At 39.4% G+C, this 9,536-nt stretch overlaps 1 pseudogene; it reads right to left on the reverse strand.

Annotated features, from left to right (window-relative positions):
* Window positions 1-2,755: 2,755 nt before the first annotated feature.
* On the reverse strand, window positions 2,756-3,749 carry LOC119621581 (large ribosomal subunit protein uL24 pseudogene; annotated as a pseudogene).
* Window positions 3,750-9,536: the final 5,787 nt, after the last annotated feature.

Raw genomic sequence — 9,536 nt, forward strand, 5'->3', positions numbered from 1 at the left:
AAGTTCATTTCATGCTATGTTTGAATCATCTTTATGAAGAAGGACAAATTACATAAAACCAGGACCACGTAGAAAACCTGGGACATGTGGTCCACACTGCAGTGAGTTGGATTTGGGACACTTTATGCCTCAGGTGGTCAGAGAAGGGTGGTGTCAAACTTAAAGGTAGGACTTAGTTCAATTTGCTCAGCAACCAATTTAAAGACAGAAAGGATTTGTATAAGGTAGTAGTGGAAACTAAGTTTAGAAAGAGACATGGAGGTGAGGAGGTGAATATCTTCAACCGTTTCGTGGAATGTTAATGCCAAGCGAATATTCACAGTTTTCACTGAAGAAAGTGCTCTGTGGTCCAATACATTTTGAAAATGTTGGCTTAAAAACATTTCCAGTGTCTTGATCATATATTCAGATTTTTAGTGAATGTGCATGTACATGGAGAAGTGGTGATAGCAGGTAGCATTTCTTTTTTTCCTTTTTTTTTTTTTTAAATGAAGCGTCTATTGATATTCAGGGACTCTGGTGTTTCTCAGCACATGGTTTAGGAAACAGCATGTTAAGACATTGAGAACGTATCCTAAAGGAAGTGCAGAACCACAGAAAGCTTTTCAGTGAGAGATGAAGGGGCATGTTACCAAGATTAATTTGGTGTAGTTTTCAGATCAAATGAAAAGGGAGAAAATGAACACAAGGAGAAGACTATGGTAATAGTTCAAGGGTGAAGTGATGAGGACCTGAATTGGAGCAGTGGATGTGTGACTGCAAAGAAGAAACATATGGGAGACAACACAAAGGAAGACTCTTCAGCTTCAACTCATAACAGAGTGTGATGGGTGAGGGTGAGGCAGGAGTCAAATGTTATTCTGAGGTGTTGAGTCAAGGAAACACTTGAGACCATTGATGGAAATGGACCCACACACATAGACAGCGCTAGCGAGCTAGAAAAGATGCTGAGCTTCACGTGGCTATGCAGGTGATTATGTACAACAGCTGCTGATGTAGGTACAAAAGTTGAGGTGAGAGTCAAGGTTGGGCATATCGGCTTGGGAATTTTTATAGCTGGGCTTTGGGTGGTGGAGGGCTGGTATGAAGAGTGTGCAAACCTTATATTGGAGTTTCAAAAGAATACAGTGTGTGTAGTCAGAGACTTGATTTCTAGTTTTATCTCTGTCAGTAACTCTTTGCAGTTGTGGTCAAACTGTTTATCTTGCCTGAACCTCCTTATATATTTAGGAACAATAAAAATGCCTGCCTCAAAGGATTGTTGTCAAGGTTGAATTAGGTAATGTCTGTGGAGTTGCTTTGTAAATTGTAAAGGGCTGTACCAGTTTTAGTTCTACTATGAGGGATAGGTCAATAGAGATGCAAACCTAAAATATAAATCTCAGGTTCAGAGTTTAGTCCCAGAGTAAGTAGGCAGTGCGTAAAAAATCCCTCTAGTTCATGCCAACAGACATGCCAGAATCCATGGACCTGAACTACTATGGAGGAGGGAAGGAAGGGTCAAAGTGGTAAGTGGTTTGTAACAAGGACTTCTGAGAGCAATTATTAGGGGTCTGCTTTTTGGGAATCTGAGGCAAGAGGCAGTGGGCCACAGGTTGCTCAAAATGAGGTAAGAAACCAAATCAGTAGGTCTGGGGTGGAAGATAAAGACATAAATTCCTGAGGCTAAGAATGCCAAGAGCAGAACAGAAACAAAAGCAAGCCTCCTGTCAAGGCCAAGCAGGTGAACACACAGCAAGAATTAGCCACAGAACTGGGAGCAGAACATACTTCAGGAGGTCCTTAATTAATAAAAACACAATTATTTTATAGTCAATGCTAGCACTTAGTGTGTGTGTCAGGAATTATTTAATACAAGCTCTTCTTGCAACAACTTACAATGACTAAATCACTTAATCCTCTAACAACGCCATTATCACGAACATTTTTCAGATGAAGAAACTGAAACCCAGAAAAGCAAAGTAATTTGCCCAAGCTTACATAACCAGTAAGCAGCAGAGCCAGGATTTGCAGGCAGTGTCATTGGCCTCAGAGTCCAGCCCCTGTACCGCTATGCTGCAGTTGCCAGCGCGGAGAGGGGGCTAGGAAAATGCAGGTCACCCATCCCCCATCCATATTGCCATGGTTTGGGGGTGGTTATTTGTTAATCTCTGTTCTCTCTATCTCTATACTCCTGATACCCTTCTATGCCATTGATCAGTGTATTCGTTATCACTGAGTATTACTCCTAACACAAAGGATGGCTTATTTTCTTTTTCTATTGGAATTAGAATTTTCCTCTATTATGGAGGCAGTATGATAGACAAATGTAGGGTGTACTTTGGGTTCAGAGAAGGTTGGATTTGAGCACTGGCTCTACTCCCTTGTGGCTGTGTACCCTTGGCCTTGTTACTTCAATCCTCTAAGCCCAAGTTCTGTCATCTGTTGCGATAAGCTAGTGTTGTATGTGAGGAGTCTATGCACAGGTTTTGGAACTAGACACTTTGAGTCCTGGCTTGACCAGTTTTTAGCTATGGGAGTTTGGGCAAATTTGAACTTTTCTGTTTTTCAGTATCCCCATCTATAAAATAGGATAATAGCAGTTATACCTCTACCAGGGAGTTGTTATGAAGATTTAATGGAATGTTGGCGCAATGCCTGAGACATGGTGAGTGCTCAACCAATCTTCTCTACAATTTATTTTTATAGGGTTATGAATTTATAACACAGTTTACATAGGGCTATAGTGAGGATGCAAAGTGGTGATTCTGTGTAGTGGTGAGTACAATGCAAGGCACAGAGCAGGTCTACACTAAACACCATGCGTTATTATTATCTTCTTTTTTATTTTTACTTTTTGAGACACGGTCTCACTTTGTTACCCAGGCTGTGCAGTGCAGTGGTCTGATCACAGCTCACTGTAGCCTCAATGTCCCAGGCTCAAGCAGTCCTCCCACCTCAGTCTCCCCAGCAGCTGGGCCCACAGGCATGTCACCATGCCCGGCTATTGTTTTATTTTTTCATTTCAAGTTTTAATGAAAGCTTGTATGTAAGATTCCTTTATTCCTTTATCCAACTGTTTCTTCCTTGTATTTGCCCTTTTCCCTTCCTACTTGGTGAGATTTGGCTTTCTCTTCAATAATGTTTTTGTAGTCTTTGTCCAATTTTAGCCTAGTGCTAACTCCCTACATGGTACCTACATGGACAGTTGTGCCATTAGCCTTTTCCTGCTGCACCTGTTCAATGTAGGTGACATATTTCTTCCTGCAAACCTGGACTACTTTGCCAATTTGCTGACCTTTATAGTGCCTGTGTACAACCTGAACTTCATCATCCTTTCAGATGGTCATGGATTCAACATTGTACTTCTGTCTTAGCTCTTTGCAAAGAGAGGAAGACCTAATATTCCTGAGAATGTGGGAAAGTGGATTGAAATGCCTTTTGTGGTACTTGCTTCGATCAGAAGTCACCAAGGGATTGAACTTCACTTTGGCCACTGCCACTTTGGTGATGGCCACAAAAGGGAAGAGCTTTTTTTTTATTTTTTATTTTTTAATTTTATGTAGAGACAAGGGTCTCCCTTTGGTGCCTAGGCTGGTCTTGAACTCCTGGGCTCAAGTAATCCTCCCACCTTGACCTCCCGGAGTGTTGAGACTACAGGCGTGAGCCACCGTGCCCGGCCTATTATCTTCTTATTTATCCTGACGCACAGAGCGACAGCAGTCTGCGGTCTGCATTCTTCCCCCTGATGGCCAATCTTCTGCATCCATCCTCAGGATCAATCCTCAGGGTTATGTCTCTTAAATTAAAAGACTGCTATGTATGCTTGAATCTAAAATTCAATCTTGTTACTGATTCCAAGATACTTAGAGAAAGTTTCCTAATAGAGCTATTGGCTGCAGGGCAGCATCTGCTCATTCCTTTCTGTTTTCTCATCTGAGGAATCTTCCTGCCCTTTGCACTCCATGAGGATTTCCACAGCTGACCTCATTCCGCAGGAGGAGCTTGAGGAGGCACGATTCTGTTGGACACCTCTCCTTGCTGCTAGCTGGGTGATTCTTTGTAAGCCCCTCTCCTGAATATTACTACATAGCCTACTTCATCCTCAAGCTCCGGGCAAGAGAGTACACTTCTTTTGTAGTTGACTTAAATTTTTATCAAAATTAAAAAATAATTAGGTAAGATTGAAAAAAGTCATCAGCCCTATCCTGCCATTCCCCACTTCTGACTTCTCAATTCAACTGTTAGAGCTGTATCTCTGCATTTTATTTAAAAACCAGTCAATCTATTACTAGTTTATTTTTTCATTTTTATACATGTATTGTTTCTTGACGTTTTACTGTGAAAGAGTATCCTCTTGACTTTTTTAGACCTCTTCTCTTCAACACAAATACATACAAGATAAACACGCATGTATTTCCTTTCTCCATATAATAATTACATCATAATTTTGGTATAGAGCAATATTCACCATGAACATGATTATATCTATGTTAACATTAATTATGGCTGAGTCATAGATTATTCTGCTATCACCAATTATTAAGTTTCCTTTTTTTTTTTTTTGAGACAGAGTCTCGCTCTGTCGCCCAGGCTGGAGTACAGTGGCGTGATCTTGGCTCACTGGGTTCAAATGATTCGCCTGCCTCAGCCTCCCGAGTAGCTGGAATTATAGGTACATGCCATCATGCCCAGCTGATTTTTGTACTTTTAGTAGAAACGGGGTTTCACCATGTTGGTCAGGCTGGTCTTGAACTCCTGCCTCATGATCCACCCGCCTTGGCCTCCCAAAATGCTTAGATTACAGGTGTGAGCCACAGCGACCGGCCATTCCTCTACTTTTTTTTAAGTGTGTAGTTTCTGTAGTTTTTCTTCTCTTTTTGTGTTACTTATGGGAGATATTCTATATCTCTCAACATTTTCGTTAAAATTTTCATTTCTACTCTCAAATTTCTTATTTTAAAGAATATTTTATTCTCTGATGTTCCTTTTTCTTGTATGATGTGATGTTCTATTTGTTCTTATTTTATAGGTGCAATATCTTTTCTAATTTCTCTGAGGAAATGCATTATGTGTATTTTGTAATATCTTTCTTTCCCCTGAGATTTCTTTTTGTGTGTTTATTTTTCTAATATTAGAGGTTTTTAAAATGACTGGTGCTTCTTAGCTCTTTGTTCACATTCATAAATGAGTTAAGAAAAATTATTTAGAAGCACAGCATTCCCAGACAAAGCTTTGATTGGTGGGCTTCAACATTTGGGTGGGACCTCAGCTACTTCACTTGGCCATCTCTAAATATCAGGACTCATAAGTCTCTTCTGCTGATGTGTCAGTATACTCAGAAAGAAACCTCCTAGTCCCTAGCCTGTCAGGTATAAGCTGGCTGCCAACGTCCTGGGAAACTCAGAGAGGATGGGGCCTGGAGAGGGGATGGGGAAGGAGTCTTAGTCAATGCCCCTGTTTCCACAGGACTCTTAGTCTTGGATACATGTGTCGTCCCTGAGTACAGAGTGCTCTAGGTCAACTTTCCCTGGTTCCCGCTGAAGGTAGAGTAATGGCAGCTCATTGACTTCAGGGATCTAACTGCTTCTGTGCAGACATTTTAACCAGCCTTTATTCAGCCTTCTAATCTTGACTCTTTTTGAGTTCCTGAGGCTTCCTAATAATCTGTAGTATAAATTTGGGCATTAGGGCTACTGCACTTCCAGTTTAGGTTTCTGTTTTCCTTGGTCTGCTAAGTCGGTTACCCATCCATCTGTTTTGCAAAACAGCACTTTGTTGCTGTCATCTCCGTTCTCTTTTTGATTCTTGAAGGTTATGTCTTTTGCAATTTCTTAATTATCATTTTAATGAGGCTTGGGAAGAAGCAAGTGCAAACTCACATGATAAAGCTCACGGGTAAATGGAAGTTCTTTGGGAGGTACTTTGTCACCGTTCTCTAAGGGGCATGTGTAGGTTTACCAAGCACAGAAGACAGTTCTTTTCTTCTTTACATACATTTTCCTTCCTGAGAGCAGCCAGATTTTTTTTCCCAGGATTTAATTCCTTTTTTTTTTTTTTTTTTTTTTAGCTGGATGAAACTGTAACCAGGGATCCTGCTCTCTCCTATTCAGGTCCTTTTGTCTCATGCTAAAGAACCAGTTTGATTCTTTCTTCTTGAGATCTAAATCTTCAGAAGAAGTAAAAACAAGTCTGAAAATATTTGGAAGTTATCCATCTCCCATCCATGGCATCCCAACCAGATTCCTTCTTCTATTAGACCATTCCTGGTTTTCTTGCCTTCTAAGACTCCAGAAACTGTCTTGGTTCCTATTGATTTCCAGTCTGATTCTTCAGGCTTCCAGTCAATTCCATTAACTTCTGATAATGTTTCAATGAATGTCTCTTTTGTTTAAGTTAGCTGTAATGATGTACAACCAAAGAACCACAATTGATGCAGGAACTCAGTAGTATATCTGATTTTGAAACAATTTATGCTTTGTAGTTTCAAGGCTGAGAAACAACAACAGAAAAAAGCAAATTTAGGTGTTTTCTTTTTCCACCAAAGTAATGGATTACTTCATGATATGAATTCATATTTTCATGAAATAAATTTTGTGAAATAATTAGGAAACTAGGACCCCAATATTAGTAAACTATTGCTGCAAAAAGCTATTGTGACAAAAAATCACAATGTATCAGTGGCAAGTGATAAGCATTTATTTCTTGCTCATGTATCTGTGGGTGACTGAAGCGGCTCTTCTTCAAACTGCAGATTTGCAGATTGGCTGGAGCTGTTCTGTTCAATGCATTTAATTCTGGAGCCAAGCTAGAAGGGAAGAAGTTATTCAGGTTATATTCTTATTAAAATAATGGCAAAAAAATGATGTAGGGAAAGCCCAACTGCATATATTAATTTCAAGCCTTTGCTCATGTCTCATCAAATATTGCATTGGCCAAGGCAAGTCACCTAGCCAAACTCACAGTGAGAAGACAGGGAACTCTACCTACCATGAAGCCATGTGATACGTGATGTGAGAAGTGAAGGGAAGTGAAGAATTTGAACAAATACTTCAATCTACCAGTCTTCCCTATTAACCATGATTATCCACATGCTTATATTCCCTCCATCTTCATCTAACCCTGATATCAGGTCAGAAAGTCCAGGATTTTGTGATATAAAGCAAATCTAGATGTGCTTTCCTTTGAGTCAGAGACCTATGAATAATAAAGACAATTTTACTGTTTACACTTAATGTACAATTGTGGTGTGAGGGCACAGTAACAGAAATAAACGCTTTCATTAGAAAGAGAAAGAGTGGTAGGCATATAGCTGTTACTGCTCAATAGTTGTTCCCAAAGCCTGCTGTACAAATATTTCTGGGTTGTTCTATCCTGGGGCAAGGAATGTTTCGTGATTAAGTCTTAGTTATTTTCGTTAGGAGTTGCATCTTAATTTATTATTCTTCAAGCTCTTGTTTCTGTATACTGGAAGTCCCTTACTTTTCCATCCTTACCCAGCTTCTTAATTCTAGAAGACTGAAGACTCAGAGGTCATTTTATATCTCATACAGTCTCAGCTTTTTCAGGTCCAGGCTGCTGACACTTTTGCCAATATAATTCTCTCAGAAACATTATGTGTTTTCTGTGTATTTGATTTCATTTAACTCCATGTGCCAAAACACACCACAGTTCTGGGTCTTAAAAAAATGAAATAGGTTGGGTGCGGTGGCTCATGCCTGTAATCCCAGCACTTAGGGAGGCCAAAGTGGGCAAATCTCCTGAGGTCAGGAGTTCGAGACCAGCCAGGCCAACATGGTGAAACCCTGTCTCTAGTAAAAATACAAAAATTAGCTGGGCGTGGTGGCACATACCTGCAGTCCCAACTACTCAGTAGGCTGAGGCAGGAGAATCGTTTGAACCTGGGAGGTGGAGGTTGCAGTGAGCCGACATTCTGCCACTGCACTCCAGCCTGGGCAACAGAGTGGGACTCAGTCTAAAAAAAAAAAAAAAAAAAAAAAAAAAAAAGGATAGGCATACCATTAGAGTCTTGCTGTATTTTTAGAACACATAAGAGTTCCAATGAACAGTGGTCTGTTGAGCCACAAAGACAGAGAATCATGACCCTTTACCTAATTCCCAGAAATGATTCCATCAGACCCAGATCCCTCCAATGAAGGAGACTATGTTCCTTCAAGGATAAATACTGCTATAATAACCACAAATGAGGTACATGAATCTTCTTTCAAGCCTTTACCAAAGGGTTCTAGTACTACTTACTTGGTTTAAATAGCTGTGAAAAAATGCCCCAGACTTTCAGGAACTACTTGATGCTGGCTCTGAGGAAATACCATTTCCCGAGGAATGCCAATTACCACTGCTTCTCCCTATCAGAGAAAGGGCCCCTGAGACTCAAGAAACAAATTAGATCCTGTCCAGTTTGCCTCAAAATAGGTCAAACAGTTCCTGGAACCCATATGGTTGTCATTCTCCCGGTTCTTGAATATTTATTTGGCAATGACATTCTTAACAATTGATAGAACTCCGTTTTCTGATAATTCAGAGAAGACATTCTCTTTCTTTTAAATGCCAGCCTCAAAAGTATTTAGAGAATATCTTCATATTTTTCCTTAGACTTTGATGCCTTAGAGTTTCTGATATCACATTCTTTCCTGAGTATTCACCTTGGGCCTTTTCCTCTGGGTGAACTTGACCTGGTCAACTTGCTTGTTGAAATGGTGCCCAGAATAGCATGGATTATTTCAGAAATGATATGAAAAGGGAATATGCCTGGGGATTATTAGTTCCTGGGAAAGAAGCATTATTAATGTAGCTAACACGGAAGTTTGTGTTTAAAGATATATCACACTACTCATTTTCAACTTATGAACAACTAAAGGTACAAAGATTTTTCACTTCATTTATTAACAAGACAGAGTTTTCCTATCCCATGCTTGTAAAATTGATTTTTTAAAGATTTTTTAGGATAAAAAGTAGCATATGTTCACTAAATGAAAGTTGAAAATGTGAAAAAATGAAAAAAAAACCCATCGCCCATAAAAATAGGTGTATTTTCTCAGCAATGTTTGCTCTCCATGATTTAAAAAATACAAGCATGATTATAAAATGGAACAAACTAATTCTAAAATTATTTTTTTCTGATAGAAGTAATATACAATATTACTAATAGTAGAAAAAAATTGAATACAGGAAAGTATAAAGAAGATAATTTTTACTACAAATGATACTGAGTGTTTCTGCCTGTGTTTATTTGCCATCTGCATATCTTCTTTGGCGCAATGCCTAATAAAATATTTTGACCATCTTAAAAATCAAATCGTTCATTTTATGATTGAGTGTTGTTGTTGTTACATAGCCAAGTAAGATTCACTAAATCTTTCATTTGGCATGGCAAAGGTAACTCTACTGTTTACATGGAAAAATTGCTCTAACAACCAACAGAGAAGGTCTCAGAAAAGTCCCCTTTCCGTGGGCGCAACAGTGCTCCTCTACCTTGTTTTCTACCCAATCTCAACTTTTCTTTAAAAGAAAATCAGAACTTATCTACAGATGTACAT

Source organism: Chlorocebus sabaeus, chromosome 21 (assembly GCF_047675955.1).
Source record: "Chlorocebus sabaeus isolate Y175 chromosome 21, mChlSab1.0.hap1, whole genome shotgun sequence".
Classification (NCBI taxonomy): Eukaryota; Metazoa; Chordata; class Mammalia; order Primates; family Cercopithecidae; genus Chlorocebus; species Chlorocebus sabaeus.